At 43.0% G+C, this 20,982-nt stretch overlaps 1 long non-coding RNA gene across 1 annotated transcript in view; it reads left to right on the top strand.

Moving 5' to 3' along the window:
* LOC134358313 (uncharacterized) overlaps positions 1–18,314 on the top strand; it is a 41,912-nt gene extending 23,598 nt beyond the window's left edge. Inside the window, exons 2-3 of the long non-coding RNA XR_010020853.1 lie at positions 8,486–8,597; positions 18,256–18,314. This is a non-coding gene — a long non-coding RNA (uncharacterized LOC134358313). The remainder of the gene's footprint in view (positions 1–8,485; positions 8,598–18,255) is intronic.
* The last annotated feature ends 2,668 nt before the right edge of the window (positions 18,315–20,982 follow it).

Genomic DNA, 20,982 nt, shown 5'->3' with positions numbered 1-20,982 from the left:
TGTTGGTGGGAGGGCTGATGCTTTCTGCTGCTTGTGCGTGGGGAAGGGGAGAAGAAGGTTTGATGCTTTGCTGCTGCTTGTACGTGGGAGGAGAGGGGGCTTTGGGATTCTAACGTTTTTCTGTCTTTCTTTCTTTAGGGTTTTATTCTGCCTGTTTGGTAGGAGTCGGCAGAGAGTAAGACTTTCAGGTTGCATACTGTGTACATTCTCTGAGATTAAATTGAAACAGTGAGCCATTGAACCTTTAAGTTGTGGTGTTTCAGGGTCAACTACATCAATGTGATTTGAACAGCCTCTCAGGAACCCTCCTCTGGAAATTGTTGTTGCCCAGCATGGTAACGAAGCAGCCCAAGACACTTTAGCCTAGAAATCTCACTCAGCCTGAAACATGTCTTGCTGATGATTTTTAAAAATCTCAGAAGGGATGGTGACATTTGACAGTGCGTTTAAAACGCAGTGTTGTCAGACAGCCTCAGCGTTTCTAGTATTATTGACAAGCTTGAGATAGGTTTGTCAAGGCTCTGGCACTTTGGCAGTTGCAAGCCTGTAAGCCAGCCCTTAAAAGCCACACAAACATATACAACACAACCAGAACGTGCCTAGCTAACAGGGAAGGTGTTGTCTTACATATGGCACCATCTTGGTGAATCCTTAAGGAAAAGATAATATTCTCAGGTTTCCTCAAAGAAGCATTGAGAGGGTGAGGAATCATATTGCTTACTGGAGAGATGTCCTCTGTTCTGGGAGGAATAGAGATTCTCCAGCTTGTCTCTTCTGGCAAAATGTTTTCAATGGAAGGACCCAAGTGCAGATTTTTCCCCTTGCAAACGCTTGCATTGGCAGCAAGTGCCCATCGCTGGTCTGCTTGCCCCTCACAGCTGATGGACAAGCAGATGATGTCCTGTTCTGAGGAGCAGAGAGCATCAGTGACACTTCCTGTGCAGGAATGATCAGTAAACTGGGAAACGCAGCATAAATCAGCAGAGCCGGCCTGGAAGGACCCTGAAGCTGGAACCTGAGATATGGATGATCTTGACTTTGTGTGGGTGAGCATCTACTTGGGTTGCAGAAAGCAAGTGAAGACATGGTTCTCTGATGAGTTTAGATACAATCATGCTTCCTGGGTAGATGAAGTGTTGTGAGGTGAGTTCTTGTTTACCTTCGGAAAAGTGTCCCACTTGTCACTTCCTCGACAAAGAGCTGAGTCAGGGCCTGACAGTCTGGTCTTTGGAAAGCAGATTCAGTGTTTGAATTTGAAAGGATTCAAAAGATTCAAAGTACATTTTTTATCAAAGTATGTATCCAGAATACAGCTCAGAGATTTGTCCTCCCACGGGCAACCAGGAAGCAAAGAAAAACACCATAGAGCCCATTGAAGAAAACATCAAACACCCAATGCACAAAAAAAGAACAAATTGCACAAACAGCAAAAAGCGAATGAACAACCAAACATCAAAGCAGTAGTATTCAGTTCAGTTCAGTTCAGCGCCATGCCAGCAACCAATGCTGGTCGCAGGGCCATTCTTCACTGAAGAGCCCCAGTCCGCATCGATCACCCTGAGCAAACCACTCAAAAACTAGAAAAACGAGCAACCAAAACTCAGGAACACATGCAACATGAACTTCAAAGTCCCTAAGACAAGTCCACAGCCTCGCCAATCAATCCTAACAACGTGGATCCCAAGACTCCAGAACATTCCTCTGACAGCAGCTAGCGAGAGGGAGAAGCGCAGCTGTCAAACACACAGGCAGATGGCACTGAACATCACCCCATCCTCCGCTCTCGTCCTCATCAATTTCAACCTTGCATGACACCTCAATCAGAGAGAAGCAAAGGAGTTGATCATGGGCTCGCATCCTCAATGCCTCAATTGGAGAGAAGCAATGGAGTTGATTATGGGCTCAAACACTGGACACCTCAAGCAGACAGAAGCAATGGAGTCAATCATGGGCTTGGGCTCTCAACACTTCAATCAGAGGGAAGCAATGGAGTCATTCATGGGTTCTTGCTCCATCTCCAGGCTACCAGACCTCCAGGCTGCACCTTCCACTCTAAAACTCATCAAACTCCCTCAGAGACAGCAAAGCACCATATCACTCAAATGGCCCCAAAACACAATCAAAATGTAAATCATAGGTTCCAATTGCACGCAGCTTCGTAGTGGAATCATATTTGAAAGAAGAAGTCAAAGGAGTTGTTCGTGAACTGTCAGCAGGACATTGCGGCTGGTCAGGTTGTTTGCTGGTGCCATCGTGAAGGGAAGAGGCAATCTTCAGTTCCAGCAGGATGCAGAGGAAGCTTTGTCTATGTAGAGTGGTGTGCAGTAAGTCATAAAGTCATACAGCATGAACACAAGCCCTTCAGCCTAACTGGCCCATGCTTACCACAGCATTCTCTCTGCTAGCCCCAGTTGTCTGCATTCAGCCCAATAGCCCTCCAAACCCCTCTGCTCCATGCACCTATCCAAATGCCTCTTAAATATTCCAAATGTACTCACCTCAACCACTTCTTCTGGCAGCTCATGCCAAGTACTCACTACCCTCTGTGTAAAGAAACTATGTCTCAAATTCACCTTTTAAATCTCTCCCTTCTTTTCTTATGCCCTCTAGTTTTGGACTCCCCAGGCACGGGGAAAAGACTATGATCATCTAGTGGCTTGGCTTTGAAGGAAGATTCATTGTGGTTAGGTTGTTAAATGATGTATTTGAGAGCTTTTTAACAGCAAAAACTGGTTCTTCTGCGTGAACTGCAACGGCCATTATTCAAACTATTGTGATTGAAAATCCCAACAATGATGAATTTCGGGTGTTGCATTTCTGTTGTCCTTATTTGGCTGAGTGGTGCTGGAGAAACCAACATAAAAGTCTCACCCAAAATAAGCATATTGGTGAGAAAAAATGTGACATTCAAAATCATGTTACTGTGGTGAGATTTAAGTTTGTGTTTCTGAGCATTTTGAAGCTGGTTTCAAGACACCCAGAAAGACAAAACTGAATCTCACCACATTAACATGATTTTCAATGTTACAACTCTTTTTTTCATATTCTGCAGATAAAAAATTCAGCTATTATGCTTTATGGATGATACTCTCCACAATGCAATCAAGCACAGAGTAAAGTTTCCAGCTGGTTTCCCATTCCCACCGATTTCCCATTTCTTTCCAAGGTTCCTATCCACGTTCAATGCACTATGCCCACAGTTTGGGAAACTGTGTTGAATCTTTGAGGAGATATATTTATCATCCACCATCATTTATAATTAAAAAAGTATCATGGACATGGCAACAGGGCCCAGGGAACTAACAGAGCTGATTCCAGCTGAATTTTTATCTCTTTACGTTGGTTCTAAAATTTCTAAGCTCATCAAATTACCATGAAATAATCCAAATCGATGCTGTGTTTGAGTTCACCATTCATCATAGTTTAAACATACATAATTAAGATTTAGTATTTCGCTTTCAGATTCTTCTAGGGTTATGAAGCAGCATTTCGTAGAATCACAGAAATGTAAAGAACAGAGATGAACTCTTAAGGCCCACCTCATCTGTGCCAACGGCCATGCCATTCTACACAAATCACATTTGTACATATTAATTCCTCTTTCCAATTCAAGTACCAGGCCAAATGCATTGTAAGTGCCATCATATTATTTGCCTGCACTACCTCCTCTGATAGCTTGTTGCAAGTAGTTACCGACCATCAAAATATCTCCTCCAAGGGGACCACAACCTTGTTGTAGGAAGCCCCAAAGACTCTGAGAGCAGTGTTGGGTGGAGTCAGGGCTTTGTGCTTTGACTCTCCCAAGAGGGGGTATAGTAATTTATAATAAATATTATGTACAACAGGATAGTCAATATAGCTTCGAAATACAGTTGCATCAGCATGAATTAATCAGTCTGACGGCCTGGTGGAAGAAGCTGTCCCGGAGCCTGCTGCTCCTGGCTTTAATGCTACATAGAATATAGAACATAGAACGTAGAATAGTACAGCACATTACAGGCCCTTCGGCCCACAAAGTTATGCCGACCCTCAAACCCTGCTTCCCATTTCACCCCCCACCTTAAATTACTCCATATACCTGTCTAGTAGTCTCTTAAACTTCACTAGTGTATCTGCCTCCACCACTGACTCAGGCAGTGCATTCCACACACCAACCACTCTCTGAGTAAAAAACCTTCCTCTAATATCCCCCTTGAACTTCCCACCCCTTACCTTAAAGCCATGTCCCCATGTATTGAGCAGTGGTGCCCTGGGGAAGAGGCGCTGGCTGTCCACTCTATCTGTTCCCCTTAATATCTTGTATACCTCTATCATCTCCTCTCATCCTCCTTCTTTCCAAAGAGTAAAGCCCTAGCTCTCTTAATCTCTGATCATAATGCATACCCTCTAAACCAGGCAGCATCCTGGTAAATCTCCTCTGTACACTATCCAATGCTTCCACATCCTTCCTATAGTGAGGCGACCAGAACTGGACACAATACTCCAAGTGTGGCCTAACCAGAGTTTTATAGAGCTGCATCATTACCTCGCGACTCTTGGACTCTATCCCTCGACTTATGAAAGCTAACACCCCATAAGCTTTCTTAACTACCCTATCTACCTGTACTTTCAGGGATCTGTGGACATGTACCCTCAGATCCCTCTGTTCCTCCACACTACCAAGTATCCTGCCATTTACTTTGTACTCTGCCTTGGAGTTTGTCCTTCCAAAGTGTACCACCTCACACTTCTCCGGGTTGAACTCCATCTGCCACTTCTCAGCCCACTTCTGCATCCTATCAATGTCTCTCTGCAATCTTCAACAATCCTCTACACTATCTACAACACCACCAACCTTTGTGTCATCTGTAAACTTGCCAACCCACCCTTCTACCCCAACATCCAGGTTGTTAATAAAAATCATGAGAAGTAGAGGACCCAGAACTGATCTTTGTAGGACACCACTAGTCACAACCCTCCAATCCGAATGTACTCCCTCCAACACGACCCTCTGCTTTCTGCAGGCAAGTCAATTCTGAATCCACCTGGCCAAACTTCCCTGGATCCCATGCCTTCTGACTTTCTGAATAAGCCTACCGTGTGGAACCTTGTCAACTGCCTTACTAAAATCCATATAGATCACATCCACGGCACTACCCTCATCTATATGCCTGGTCACCTCCTCAAAGAACTCTATCAGGCTTGTTAGACATGATCTGCCCTTCACAAAGCCATGCTGACTGTCCCTGATCAGACCATGATTCTCTAAATGCCCATAGATCCTACCTCTAAGAAATTTTTCCAACAGCTGAGATAGCGTTTCCCAGATGGTAGCAGCTGGAGCAGTTTGTGGTTGGGGTGACTCGGGTCTCCAATGATCCTTCAATCCATTTTTACACACCTGTCTTTGTAAATGTCCTGAATATTGGGAAGTTCACATCTACAGATATGCTGGGCGGTCAGCACCACTCTCTGCAGAGTCCAGCGATTGAGGGAAGTATAGTTTCCATACAGTGTGCAGCCAGTCAGGATGCTCTCAATTGTATCCCTATAAAAAGTTCTTAGAATTTGGAGGCCCATACCAAACTTCCTCAACCCTCTGAGGTGAAAGAGGTGCTGTTGTTCCTTTTTTTCACCACACAACCGGTATGTACAGACCACATGAGATCCCCAGTGATGTTTATGCCAAGGAATGTAAAGCTTTTCACCCTCTCAACCCCAGATTCATTGATGTCTATACGGGTTAGCCTATATCCATTCCTTGTGTAGTCCACAGCCAGCTCCTTTGTTTATGCAACATTGTGGGAGGGGTTGTTTTCTTGACACCACCTTCTCAGGGTGATGACTTCTTCTCTGTAGGCTGCCTCATTATTATTTGAGATCAGGCCAATCAGTGTAGTGTCGTCAGCAAATTTAATAATCAGATTGGAGCTGTGGGTATACAGTAAGTAAAGGAGGGGACTTAGTACACAGCCCTGAGGGGCACCTGTGTTGAGGGTCAGAGGGGCAGAGGTGAGGGAGTCCACTCTTACCACCTGTCGGTGATCTGACAGGATTGGACGTATGATGAGAAGGCAGCCCAACTCCATCATCAGGGCAGCACTGCATAGGACCCCTGAAAGACTGAACAACACTTGGGGCACAATAGAGAAGATGGCGATGGACAGGCAGAAATGAAGGAACAGGCTGTAACTAACCAACTACTATCAAAATATCTCCTTTAAACTTATCCTGTTGCACCTTAAATCTGTGTTCTGTAGATCTAGACACCCCAGAGCTGGGATAAATATTCTGAACACCCATCCTATCTATTGAGTCATAGAGTAACACAACACGGACACAGGAACATTAGCCCAACTGATCCATGCCGACCACAGTATCCACCCTGCTACTCCCAATTGCCTCTGTTCAGCCCATAACTCTCCAAGCTCCCGACTGTCCTGCACTCACCCATACACTTTCTTATAGCTTCAAGTAATTCAGTCAGATTGGTCAGATAGGATCAATTCTTGACCAAGCCTCATGGTCATCTGAGATTAGTTCCTGCCTTCCAAATGATCATTAATCCTCTCGTTCAGAATTTGTTCTTGTCTCTTCCCTATCATTGGTATTAGACTCACAGGTCTATAGTTGCCAAGCTTTTCCCTGCTGCCTTAAATGTTTGTGAAGGCTGCAGTTTATCGCCTGCATCTCTGCATGTCAGCTTTTTGTAGGCTGTGGGCAATTTTTGTGAACTTCCAGTTCCTTGTTTCATATTAAGGTAAGGATGAACTCTGAGATGTTGGACCAGAATGAATCACTGTTACCATTTTGTCATCAATGCTAGTGAAGGATATCTCAGATTCTGAAAAAACTGATTAACTACTGTGACTTCCGTGCTTTACTCAGCTAATAAATTTGCTCATCTTGAAATGTGAATTGAGTTGATCTTTGCAAAGATTGATCTTCCCACTGTATACAGTATGAATAATGTAATAATCTCCACACTAGCCTACTTTTACAAGCACTTGTGTGCAGCTTTGTGAATTATATACATGAATATAACATTAAAGTGGCCTGAGAATCTGACTTAAAAATAACAAAGGAGTGAAAGATATTTGAAATGATTTACATGGAATTCCTTATTTATTATTTACCATTTCAGTTTCTCTTTCTTAGGAGAAAATGGATCTGACTAAAATAGGTTAGCCCCAGAAAATGAACCCATGAATACTAGCTCATTATTTGTCTTTTCCACTATACAATACATTTATTTCACTGTACTGAAGCCACAAAATAACAAATGTCATGATATACACTCTGTGGCCACTTTGTTAGATACACATATGTACCTACACTTTATTGCAAATATCTTATCAGCCAATCAGTTGGCAGAAATTCAATGGATAAAAGCATATAGACATAGTGAAGAAGTTCATTTGTTGTTCAGACCAAATATCAAAATGGGGAAGAAATGTGATCTAAGTGACTTTGACCATGAAATGATTGTTGGTGCCAGATGGGGTGGTTCGAGTATTTCAGAAACTACTGATACCCTGGGATTTTCACACACAACAGTTTCTAGGGTTTACAAAGAGTTGTGTGAGAAAAATGAATCCAGTGAGCGGCAGTTCTGTGGGCAAAAGCACCTTTTTAATGAAGGAGGTCAGAGGAGAATAGCCAGACAAGTTCAAGCCGACAGGAAGACGACATCAACTCAAATAACCACATGGTACAACAGTAGTGTGTGGAGCAGCATCTCTGAACACACAACACATCGAACCTTGAAGTGGGTTGGATGTAGCAGCAGAAGACCACCAACATGCACACAGTGGCCACTTTATTAGGGGCAGGAGATATCTAATAAAATGGCAACTGAATGTCGATCAGTAATATTAGACCTGTTTCTGATTCGGGAATCAATACACACAAAACACTGGAGGAACTTGGCAGGTCTGGCTGCATCTACAGAAAAGAATAAGCAGTTAATGTTTTGGACCAAGACCCTTCATCAGGACTCAAGAAGGATCCTGATGAAGGGTCTTGGCCTGAAACGTCGACTGTACTTTTTTCCATAGATGCCGCCTGGCCTGCTGAGTTCCTCCAGCGTTTTGTGTATGTTACCTCAGGCTCAGAATCACTTTATTGCCAGAATGTGAAACATACCAGAATTGATTGTGATTCGGTGCCAAGTATCAAATACAGGACAATACCACAACAGACAACGCATCGGCAGAATCTGTTATGCTTTTGATTCTGACAGAATGCCTATGCTCAGTTCTCCTTTCCCTGTTCCACTACTGCCTCCTTCTGCAGCATCTGCTGATGTACAGGCTGGAGGCGATGCAAGCATGCATTGACTTCCCACTATCAACAGCATCACCAACCGCCATTCTACTTACAACCCCTGCTGTTAATTGCCATATTTATCATGCTTAATGCACTGTTTCTGCTTCAATGTAGGGGCTCAGTTTGGCAGTACTGCACAGGTTTGATGTCACTAATTGCCTTCTCTGCATATTTCTAGCAAATGATTATGATGCGCACTCTCGAGGAATTCTGCAGATGCTGGAAATTCAAGCAACACACATCAAAGTTGCTGGTGAACGCAGCAGGCCAGGCAGCATCTCTAGCAAGAGGTACAGTCGACGTTTCGGGCCGAGACCCTTCGTCAGGACTAACTGAAAGAAGAGCTAATAAGAGATTTGAAAGTGGGAGGGGGAGGGGGAGATCCAAAATGATAGGAGAAGACAGGAGGGGGAGGGATGGAGCCAAGAGCTGGACAGGTGATTGGCAAAAGGGATATGAGAGGATCATGGGACAGGAGGCCCAAGGAGAAAGAAAAGGGGGAGGGGGGGAAAACCCAGAGGACAGGCAAGGGGTATAGTGAGAGGGACAGAGGGAGAACAAGGAGAGAGAGAAAAAGAATGTGTGTATATAAATAAATAACGGATGGGGTACGAGGGGGAGGTGGGGCATTAGTGGAAGTTAGAGAAGTCAATGTTCATGCCATCAGGTTGGAGGCTACTCAGACGGAATATAAGGTGTTGTTCCTCCAACCTGAGTGTGGCTTCATCTTTACAGTAGAGGAGGCCGTGGATAGACATATCAGAATGGGAGTGGGACGTGGAATTAAAATGTGTGGCCACTGGGAGATCCTGCTTTCTCTGGTGGACGGAGCATAGGTGTTCATCGAAACGATCTCCCAGTCTGCGTCGGGTCTCGCCAATATATAGAAGGCCACATCAGGAGCACCGGACGCAGTATATCACCCCAGCCAACTCACAGGTGAAGTGTCGCCTCACCTGGAAGGACTGTCTGGGGCCCTGAATGGTGGTAAGGGAGGAAGTGTAAGGGCATGTGTAGCACTTGTTCCACTTGCAAGGATAAGTGCCAGGAGGGAGATCGGTGGGGAGGGATGGGGGGGCGTATGGACAAGGGAGTCATGTAGGGAGTGTTACGTACCCCGTAACTGAGTTGCCAAACCAGCAGAAATGGAACACGTGTTGGAGTCTGTGATTACTGGGAACTAATAAAGGTTTATTAAAGAAATAAGTAATACAGTACACTAACCGCAAGGATATAAATGTAACAGGTTAGCAATGATAGTATACACATATACACAGAAATAGGGTAATAGGAATCAACCAAGCTCTATCGCAGTCTAGGGGTAAAATGATCAGCGTTAAGTGAAGCAGAGTTCAGTTCAGTCTAGTGCAGTTCGAAGTAATCGCTATTGTTGTACCATTGGGGGGAGAGAGCGAGAGTGAGAGATGCAGTTGGCTTCAGGCAAACCTTTTTGATGCCTTCTGATCCAGCTGTGGTCACCGACTGTGACCCCTCCGTTCCAAATGCAATCGTTTTTCCATGGTGAACCCAGCACCCAGGCAAGGGCGGACACACACCAGGTTTCCACCGATCGTACCTTTACACCCTGTGAGCCTCTGACCAATTCCCGCGAACCGGTCCTCCAAATTCCCACCACCTTGTGGGGCACACTGCTCTTTCCAGGGTCTCGAGGCGTGTGTATCCCATGCCTTAGCAAACTTGCTATTTTTATCCCCCTGCTGGGGTATCACCTGTCCATCAAACTTCAAACAGTTCAGGTTTAAAGCAAACGGCCTGTCGCAGACGCCAACATTGGAATTGTGTTTCTTTCTCGTTAATCTCTCTCTTCTCTCTTATTAGCATTTTGAATGTTTCTCCATTGTCTTCCATTATCTCTCCCATTAGCATCATCCGCCCTGCAGCTCTGCTTGGCTTCACACATGACAGGAGCGATCCCTGCGGAAAGCAGAGGGGGGGGGCGGGAAAGATGTGCTTAGTGGTGGGATCCCGTTGGAGGTGGCGGAAGTTACGAAGAATAATATGTTGGACCCGGAGGCTGGTGGGGTGGTAGGTGAGGACCAGGGGAACCCTATTCCTAGTGGGGTGGCGGGAGGATGGAGTGAGAGCAGGTGTGCGGGAAATGAGGGAGATGCGTTTGAGAGCAGAGTTGATACGCCAATATATAGAACGTAAAAGGGATATGAGAGGATCATGGAACAGGAGGCCCAGGGAGAAAGAAAAGGGGGAGGGGGGAAAAAACCCAGAGATGGGCAAGGGGTATAGTGAGAAAGACAGAGGGAGAAAAAAGAGAGAGAGAGAAAGAATGTGTGTATACCTCCCCCTCGTACCCCATCCGTTATTTATTTATATAGTCCTTGAAAATGGTCCATATCTTGTGGAATAAGTTCAGAGTTGAAGTCAGTGAAGTTATCCACATTTCCTTTTTATAGTTGCAAGTGACACTATTTTCAAAAATTGTTGGCAAGTTTCCACATGCTGTGGCCAATACTTAACCTTCTAAAATGATCAAGTCTCTGATTTTAAACACAAGAAGTTCTGCAGACGCTGGAAAATCAAAGTTGAAAGTACTCAGCAGGTCAGGCAGTAGCTATAAAAATGAATAAACAGTCAACATTTCAAGTCAAAGACCTTGCTTCAGGACTGGAAAACAAGGGGGAAAAGCAAAATAAGAAGGTCGGTGGAGGGGGAGGCTCACCAGATGGAATATAAGGTATTGCTCCTCAACCCTGAGGGTGGCCTTGTCGTGGAACAAGTGCAGGGCCAACATGTCAAAATAGGAATAGGAATGGGTGTCAGAATTAAAATGCTTGGCCACCAGGAAGTTCTGCTTTCATCGGGCCACTGGGCTTTAGGTGAATGGAGCAGAGGTGCTCAATGAAACAGTTCCCAATTTACAATGGGTCTCACCAAAGTAGAAAGGCCACACCGGGAGCTTCGGATACAATAGGCTCGCAGATGAAGTGTTGCCTCACCTGGACGGACAGTTTGGCTGTAGCCCTTTACCTTTCCCACCCACCTAGCTTTACCTATCACATTCTAGCTTGTCTGCCTTGCACTCACCCCACCTTTTTACTTTAGCATCTTCTCCTTTCTTTCCAGTTCCACAATGACCTCGGCCTGAAACGTCAACTGTTTATTCATTTCCATGGATGCCGATTGACCGACTGGGCTACACTTCAGCAGTACTGGTTGTAATATGCTTTTGAACCAGTGTTATATTTTAAAGGTTTGTCATCAGGGTGACCTTTGCAACTGTTCTTGTAGCATACATTTGCATCGCTTATCACAAACCTTTGTTGAAAAATTTTGCTGGACTTCTGGAGAAATGGCTTTTGAGTTGTCAAAAAATGATGCATTAAAAAAACAACCTTTTCACCTCATAGAGGGATAGATTAAATGAAGTGCTTAGAAATATAGATGCTTTAAAACTTCTGCAACACTGTCTCAGCAGTGCGGTGTAAATCAAAACAAAAAACCTTTTGTGTTGTTCATGTCCCTGACTGTGGCTATACAGGAGAGCTTTTTTATACCCTTACCATCTATCTTTACGTTTAAAAAATGTACTATTTATTGTATTAAAGGTAATTGTTTCTGTAACAAAAAGGTTTACATAACTAGAAACTGCTTTACAACAGTTCTGGCTGTAGACCACAACCATTCCAATGCAATATAGAATCCCTTTGTTACCAAAGATTTGGACAGAAGGCACAATTAATGTAAAAATACTGGGTATATTTCCAACCACTGACATTCTGCAATTGTCCAGCTATCAGATAACAAGCAAATAATTGCAACCTATATTTTTATTTGACTTATTCTTGCCCCATTCACAAAAATTGATCTATGTACTGTTTGTTGGTACTTTATAAAGGAACATCCATTGATTTCCACTGGCAGGTTGCTCACTTGAAAAACATTCATTCTTTAGCAATAACAATGCCAGAAATAAATAATCAAAAATTAAATTTGGGTGGCAGGGTCTCCAGCTTCAGCCTCAAACAAATAACAAGTAAGACGTATCCTCAGTTCATGGTGAAAGCAGTTTCTATTTTCACAGGTTAATCAATAGAAAAGTACAGCACAGAAACAGGCCCTTGGGCCCCAGTCTCTGCTTAACTATTTAAACTGCCTGCCCCAATCTACCTACCCTGCATACCCCCTACCAACCGTGTGCCTATCCGAACTTCTTACAAATGTTGAAATCAAGCTTGCATGCACCACTTGCACCAACAGCTCGTTCCACACTCTCACAAGCCTCATGTAACCCTTAAACTTTTCACCCTTCTCTCTTAACTCATGGCCTCCGGTTGTAGTCCCACCCAATCTCAGTCTGCTTGCATTTACTCTATCTATACGCTTCATAATTTTGTATACCTCTATCTAATCTCCCCTCAGCCCTCTGTGGTCTGAGGAATAAAGTCCGAACCTATGCATCTTTCCATATAACTTAGCTACTCCAGACCTGGCAGTATCCTTGTAAATTTTCTCTGCTCTTTTTCAACCTATTTATATCTTTTCCTGTAGGTAGGTGACCAAAACTGCAAACAATATTCCAAGTTAGGCCTCACCAATGTCTTCAACATAAAATCCCATCTCCTGTACTCAACACTTTGACTTATGAAGACCAATATGCCAAAAGCTTTCTTTACGACCCACGTACCTGTATTCTAGCTGCGTAATGATCAAGTGATGTTCAAAAATGAATTTTCTCTACTGTGATCTTAATGTTTTCCTTTTCTGCCTGATTCAATAGACTCAAATGGACTCAACACTAAGTTAACTCTCATTTATTCATACTACCTCAAGGCTAAAACCTGGGTATTTATTTTCTGCTTAATATCCAGGTAAACATAAATAAGATGATTCAGTGTAGATTTTAGCACACTTTATTTTAAATATTCGTCAGATCTGGGTGTCTCAGGAAAGATCAGTAATTACTGTCAAATATTTGACCATCTATTTCAGATGGTCATATGTAATTCAGTAATGGATGACCTCATTGAAACCTATTGAATGTTGAAAGGCCTCGGTAGAGTGGATGTGAAGAAGAAGTTTCCTATGGTGAGGGACTCTAAGACCAGAGAACACAGCCTCAGAACAGAGTGGCATCCTTTTAGAATGGAGAAGAGGAGGAATTTCTTTAGCCAGAGAGGTGAATCTGTGGAATTCGTTGCCACAGGCAGGTGTTGATACCAAGTCACTGGGTATATTTAAGGCAGAGGTTGATAGATTTTTGATTGGTCAGGGCATGTAGGGATATGGGGAGAAGGTGGAAGTTTGGGGCTGAGAGGGAAAATGACTCGATGGGCCAAATGACCTAATTCAGCTCCTATATCTTATGGTCCCATGGACTTTTTCTGCAGCTCACGGTTTCACTATTATTTGTTTTTTTTAATTAACTGCACAATGTGCCCTCTTTTGCACATTGGTTGTTTCTCGGTCTTTGTTATGTGTGGATTTTCATGGAATCTATTGCACTTCTTTGATTTCCTGTAGGTGCCTGCAAGAAAATGAATCCCAAGGTTGTATACACACAGTACATACATTAATAATACATTTGCTTTGAACTTTGATTCAAGAATCACAGGTAGGCAGAGGACAAATTGTCCCTGGGAATTAGTGGATGTGTTTTTAATGACAATCCGGTGGTGTCATGGTGTTCATCACAGCGGCAAACTTTTAATGCCAGAGTTAATTTATACTGGATTTTGTCTAACTGCTGTGCTGGGATTTGAACTCATCTCTCCATATCAATAGCCTGTGCCTCTTGACAACAATGCAATAAATACCATGCTCATAATATAAACACCATACCCTCCCATATTGCTTCTTACAAAGCCCAGCCTAAAAGGTTGGTAAAAATTTCTGATCAGGCAACATATATATATTGTTTGATGTTCAGTACATATAAAGATAAAAAGAATTTTCAGCAAGTTGGAATATGTCATCCATATTAAGCGGTATCCATGGAGATGTTTGCTCACTGAATATCTATTCCTAGTAATGAAAGTTTTTTATTTCTTACCAAATAACTGAAGAAAACGCGAGGGGATAGAACAAGATCAGACACGGCATTTATTTTTCCCTCTGAAGTTGACAACAAAGAATACAAGTAATGTATTTCTAGACTGCAAATAAAAATCTAACTGGGCATAAAGACATTCACTTAATTTATGCAATTCATCAGGGGATACAGAGATTATAAAGGATCGTGACTGCTATCTGCATGCAACAGGAAAGAAGGTAACTTTGAGGATTCTTGATGAGTGTGAGCTGTCAATAATGGTGAGAGTCTCAGAAAGGCTGTGGACTGGAACCTGGACACTGTGAGGTGATGAGCTTAAATAAATAGACAATCAATAAAGAGCGACTCTTCCTTTCCTTTATCAAAAGTAAATGTTCAAAGTAAATTTTGTTATCAAAGTACATTTGCTGTATGTCACTATTTTCAATCCTGAGACTCGTTTTCTTGCGGGCATACTCAGCCAATCTATAACAGGATCAATAAAAGGTCAACTGGAGTGCAGAAGGCAACAAACTGCAAATGCAAGTTTTAATAAATGACAATAAATAATGAGATGAAGAGTCCTTGAAAGTCTCATGCGCTTCAAAAAAGAACAGAAGTTGGCTGGAAATCGCATCTAAGAGGATCTGCAAACAAAATTATTAATCTTCAGCAATTAAAATAAAAGAAACGCTCTGGATCAAAAGTGCATCCAAAGATCTGAAAAAGCAAAAAGTTTGCCCAACACAGAGCAGACATCAAATGCAATTAATCTAGCTGTCTCAGGAGAGATTGATAGTGGTGATGGTACTTTTAGACCATAAGACCATAAGACAAAGGAGCAGAAGTCGGCCATTCGGCCCATCGAGTCTGCTCTGCCATTTTAACATGAGCTGATCCATTCTCCCATTTAGTCCCACTCCCCCGCCTTCTCACCATAACCTTTGATGCCCTGGCTACTCAGATACCTATCAATCTCTGCCTTAAATACACCCAATGACTTGGCCTCCACTGCTGCCTGTGGCAACAAATTCCATAGATTCACCACCCTCTGACTAAAAAAATTTCTTCGCATTTCTGTTCTGAATGGGCGCCCTTCAATCCTGAAGTCATGCCCTCTCGTACTAGACTCCCCCATCATGGGAAACAACTTTGCCACATCCACTCTGTCCATGCCTTTCAACATTCGAAATGTGTCTATGAGGTCTCCCGTCATTCTTCTAAACTCCAAGGAATACAGTCCAAAAGCGGACAAACGTTCCTCATATGTTAACCCTCTCATTCCTGGAATCATTCTAGTGAATCTTCTCTGTACCCTCTCCAACGTCAGCACATCCTTTCTTAAATAAGGAGACCAAAACTGCCCACAGTACTCCAAGTGAGGTCTCACCAGCACCTTATAAAGCCTCAACATCACATCCCTGCTCCTATACTCTATTCCTCTAGAAATGAATGCCAACATTGCATTCGCCTTCTTCACTACTGACTCAACCTGGAGGTTAACTTTAAGGGTATCCTGTACGAGGACTCCCAAGTCCCGTTGCATCTCCAAACTTTGAATTCTTTCCCCATTTAAATCATAGTCTGCCCATTTATTTTTTCTACCAAAGTGCATAACCATACACTTTCCAACATTGTACTTCATTTGCCATATCCCTGATCATTCTTCCAATCTATCCAAGTCTCTCTGCAGACTCTCCATTTCCTCAGCACTACCGGCCCCTCCACCTATCTTTGTATCATCAGCAAACTTAGCCACAAAGCCATCTATTCCATAATCCAAATCATTGATGTACACTGTAAAAAGAAGCAGCTCCAACACGGACCCCTGTGGAACACCACTGGAAACCGGCAGCCAACCAGAATAAGATCCCTTTATTCCCACTCTGTTTCCTGCCAAACAGCCAACGCTCTATCCACGTATGTAACTTTCCCGAATTCCATGGGCTCTTATCTTGTTAAGTAGCCTCATGTGTGGCACTTTGTCAAATGCCTTCTGAAAATCCAAATATACAACATCCACTGCATCTCTCTTGTCTAGCCTACTGGTAATTTCCTCAAAAAATTGTAATAGGTTTGTCAGGCAGGATTTCCGTTAAGGAATCCATGCTGAGTTCTGCCTATCTTGTCACATGCCTCCAGGTACTCTATAACCCCATCCTTGACAATCGACTCCAACAACTTCCCAACCACCGATGTCAAGCTAACAGGTCTACAATTTCCTTTTTGCTTCCTTGCCCCCTTCTTGAATAGCGGGGTGACATTTGCAATCTTCCAGTCCTCCAGAACCATGCCAGAATCTATCGACTTTTGAAAGATCATCGCTAATGCCTCCGCAATCTCCACAGCTACTTCCTTCAGAACACGTGGGTGCATTCCATCTGGTCCAGGAGATTTATCTACCTTTAGACTATTCAGCTTCCTGAGTACTTTCTCTGTCGTAATTGTGACTGCGCACACTTCTCTTCCCTGCCACCCTTGAGTGTCCGGTATACTGCTGATGACTTCCTCAGTGAAGACTGATGCAAGATACTCGTTCAGTTCCTCTGCCATCTCCTTATCTCCCATTACAATTTCTCCAGCATCATTTTCTATCGGTCCTATACCTACTCTCACCTGTCTTTTACTCTTTATATACTTGAAAAAACTTTTAGTATCCTCTTTGATATTATTTGCTAGCTTCCTTTCATAGTTAATCTTTTCCCTCTTAATGACCTTCTTGGTTTCCTTTTGTAAGGTTTTAAAAACTTCCCAATCCTCTGTCTTCCCACTAATTTTTGCTTCCTTGTATGCCCTCTCCTTTGCTTTAACTTTGGCTTTGACTTCTCTTGTCAACCACGGTTGCATCCTTTTTCCACTCGAAAATTTCTTCTTTTTTGGAATATACCTGTCTTGCACATTCCTCATTTCTCGCATAAGCTCCAGCCACTGCTACTCTGCTGTCTTTCCTGCCAGTGTCCCTTTCCAGTCAACTTTGGCCAGTTCCTCTCTCACGCCACTGTAATTTCCTTTACTCCACTGAAATACCGACACATCAGATTTCGGCTTCTCTTTTTCAAATTTCACAGTGAGCTCAATCATGTTATGATCACTGTCTCCTAAGGGTTCCTTTACCTCAATCTCTCCAATCACCTCCGGTTCATTACACAATACGCAATCCAGTACAGCCGATCCCCTAGTGGACTCAACAATAAGCTGTTCTAAAAAGCCATCTCGCAGACATTCTACAAATTCTCTCTCTTGAGATCCAGTGCTGACCTGATTTTCCCAATCTACTCGCATGTTAAAATCCCCCACGATTATCATAACACTGCCCTTCTGACAAGCCTTTTCTATTTCCAGTTGTAATTTGTAGTCCACATCCCTGCAGCTGTTTGGAGGCCTATAAATAACTGCCATCAGGGTCCTTTTACCCCTGCTATTTCTCAGCTCAACCCATAAAGATTCTGCACCTTTCGATCCTATATCATCTCTTTCTAATGATTTAATATCATTTCTTACCAATAAAGCCACGCCTCCCCCTCTGCCTACCTTCCTATCCTTCTGATACACCGTGTATCCTTGGACGTTCAGCTCCCAGAGACATGCATCCTTTAGCCAGGTCTCAGTGATGGCCACAATATCATACCTGCCAATCTGTAGCTGTACGACAAGATCATCCACCTTATTCCTTATACTGCGTGCATTTAAGTACAACACCTTAAGACCAGTATTTGATACTTTTTGCTTTGATTTCACTGCAACTTTATTGCACTGCAACTCATCCCAATGGCTACAAATTTGCCCCATCGCCTGCCTGTCTTTCCTGACATCTTTACTGCTCACTATCTTAGATTTATTTCCGTTTTCCTCTTTCTCCGCTCTGTCATTCCGGTTCCCATCCCCCTGCCAAATTAGTTTAAACCCTCCCTAACAGCTCTATTAAACTTTCCCGTCTTTTGCAGGTTTGTGGTTGGTAAAGAAAACTAATGGAACAGAGAAGCCCCTATAGATCAGCATCTGCGTCCCTGGGTCACAATAAAATGAATAAAAATCATTTAACTGGAGCAGTCTTCAGTTCAATTTCAAGTACGTTCATTGTCATCTGACTTTGCACCCACAATATATATCAATATCTATATATAGTTACATACTTCATGGATATCTTGTGATTGTCTTATGAGGATGAGGTAATGGTCTTGTGGCGGTCACATGATGTAATTTTCCTGCCAGTGAGGTCACATGATGACCTGTTCTCAACAGGTATATAAAAGGGAGACCCCTGGTGATGAAGTTAGTTTTCGGTTTAGTTTTGTGTTAGATACTCCGTTTTGCTGTGTATTCAGCTTATGACTCAGTTTTGTTCTAAAGTAGAGTTCTACTTTCTATCGTAAGTAGTATTGGAGAGTGAAGACCTTACCAAAGTACAGGAATTCACTGAGTCGAGTAAAGCTGATATCGTTTGGTGGTTTTGGACAGGATCAACCTTTATTGAATCTTCGGTCAAGTAAAAGTGACCTGCAACTGAGATATCCCCTGCTAACGTAGGAAGGATAGTGCAGTGTCGAATCGCCAGAGGAAAAGGTCAGTTCCTTTAAACTGTTTTATTTCCGTCGTCGTGAGTCCTGTGGACAAGGCAGGTTCTGGCTGGGATCAACAGTAACGACACGTCTTCGAGGAATTCTTTACTTCAGGAAAGTCTCTCCTAATTGACTGTATAAATCTCCTGGACTTCCGAATTTACCTTTCCAAGAACTGTGTTCAAATTTACCACTTTAAGAACTGTCTTCGCATTTACCCTTTTAAGAACTGTTCCAGAGTTGCTGTATAGCAGTTAACTTCCAGTTAAAATAGTCGTCTGAACAGCTCTTAAAGCGATAAAGTCAGATATAGTTCTTAAAATGGTAAATTCGAAAGTCCAACAGATCTATACGTTCAATTGGGAGAGACTTCTCTGGAGAAGGATTTCTTCATAGACGCGACTTTCCTGCTGGTTCTGTCCACAGGGTTCACGATGCCAAAAATAAACAATTTAAAACAACTGACCTTAAATTCTTTGAGAGAGAGCAAACCTTTGCATGAACTCTTTGCTCTTTTTGGCAAGAGTTATCTAGATGCAGGTTGCTACTCCTCCAACGAAGACTCAATAAGGTCGATCCTTTGTTAAACTGCCAAACGATGCCGACTCCTCTCGATCCTTCGAGTCCTGTACTTCGGTAAATTCTTCACTCCCCCTTCTACTGTTGGAATTGAGTAAATCAGCACATCTATCCAAAAATTTCCAGTCCAATAATATTGTATCTTGCAATAGAACACAACACTCCGTTTTAAAAATGAAACTGCGTCACAAAAACAAACACGCAACAGAAATGGAGACACAGCATGTTCTACCTGGAAATCTACAAACTAAAAATTAACTGTGTCTTCTGGGGTCGATCCTTATATACCCATGGTGAACATGTCATCACGTGGCCTCACATCGGCGGGAAAATCACATCAGGTGACCTCCAAAAGACCATTACATCATTCTCACAAAAAAAAAACACAGATCTCCTTGAGCATGTAACAGAGGTCATAGGTTTAGGGTGAAAGATGATGTAATTAAGGGGTAGCTTCTTCACTCAGAGGGTGGTGTGAGTGTGGAATGTGTTGCCACATTTAAGAGAAAATTGGATAGATACATGGATGAGAGGGGTGCTGAGGACAATGGTCTGGGTGCAATTATTTGGACTAGGCATGGCTAGATGGGTCAAAGATGTTTCTGTGCTATGAATCTATGACATGGAGACACCCATCACTTGTATGTTCTAGTTTAAGTCACACACTAACCTAATCTTAATAAATCACCCCCCTTCCTTGTCACTGAGTCAGGACCCTGGCACTCCTTTCTTAAAAGCACACGCAGCAATTTGAGAAGACGATCTTTTTGATCGTGTGGATAGTCAGAGGCTTTTGCCCAGGGCTGAAATGGCTAGCACGAGAGGGCACAATTTTAAGGTGCTTGGAAGTAGGCACAGAGGAGATGTCAGGGGTACGTTTTTTATGCAGAGAGTGGTGAGTGCGTGGAATGGGCTGCCGGTGGCAGCAGTGGAGGCAGATACAATAGGGTCTTTTAAGAGACTCCTGGACAGGTACATGGAGTTTAGAGAAACAGAGGGCTATGGGTAACAGTAGGCAATATCTAAGGTAAGGACATATTCGACACAGCATTGTGGGCCGAAGGGCCTGTATTGTGCTGTAGGTTTTTTTTGTTTCTATGTTTCTAGGACAGTTACAGCTGGCACCACTAGTCTTGTCAATTTTGCCCAAGTCAATAAATTAAGGTAAGGAATTAGCCTTCCTATGCCAAGGTGTAACAAAGCTCTGAGTTACTGATCTGTGGTCAGCTAAATCTTAGCCTTTATTGTGATATCATGGTTGAGTTTTTTTGTCAAGTCCATGCGTGCAATGAAACACTAACTTGCAGCATCACTGACACACAGCAGCAGAGACACAACATTCAAAGGTTCAAAGTACAGTTATTATCGAAGTATGCATAAATGATACAACCATTCCTATTCTGATATGTTGATCCATGGCGGTCCTCTACTGTAAAGATGAAGCCACACTCAGGTTGGAGGAACAACACCTTATATCCCGTCTGGGTAGCCTCCAACCTGATGGCATGAGCACTGACTTCTCAAACTTCCGCT

This window comes from Mobula hypostoma, chromosome 2 (genome assembly GCF_963921235.1).
Source record: "Mobula hypostoma chromosome 2, sMobHyp1.1, whole genome shotgun sequence".
Lineage (NCBI taxonomy): Eukaryota > Metazoa > Chordata > Chondrichthyes > Myliobatiformes > Myliobatidae > Mobula > Mobula hypostoma.
The sequence above is the reverse complement of the archived record's forward strand: the minus strand, read 5'-3'. Positions and strand labels throughout refer to the sequence as shown.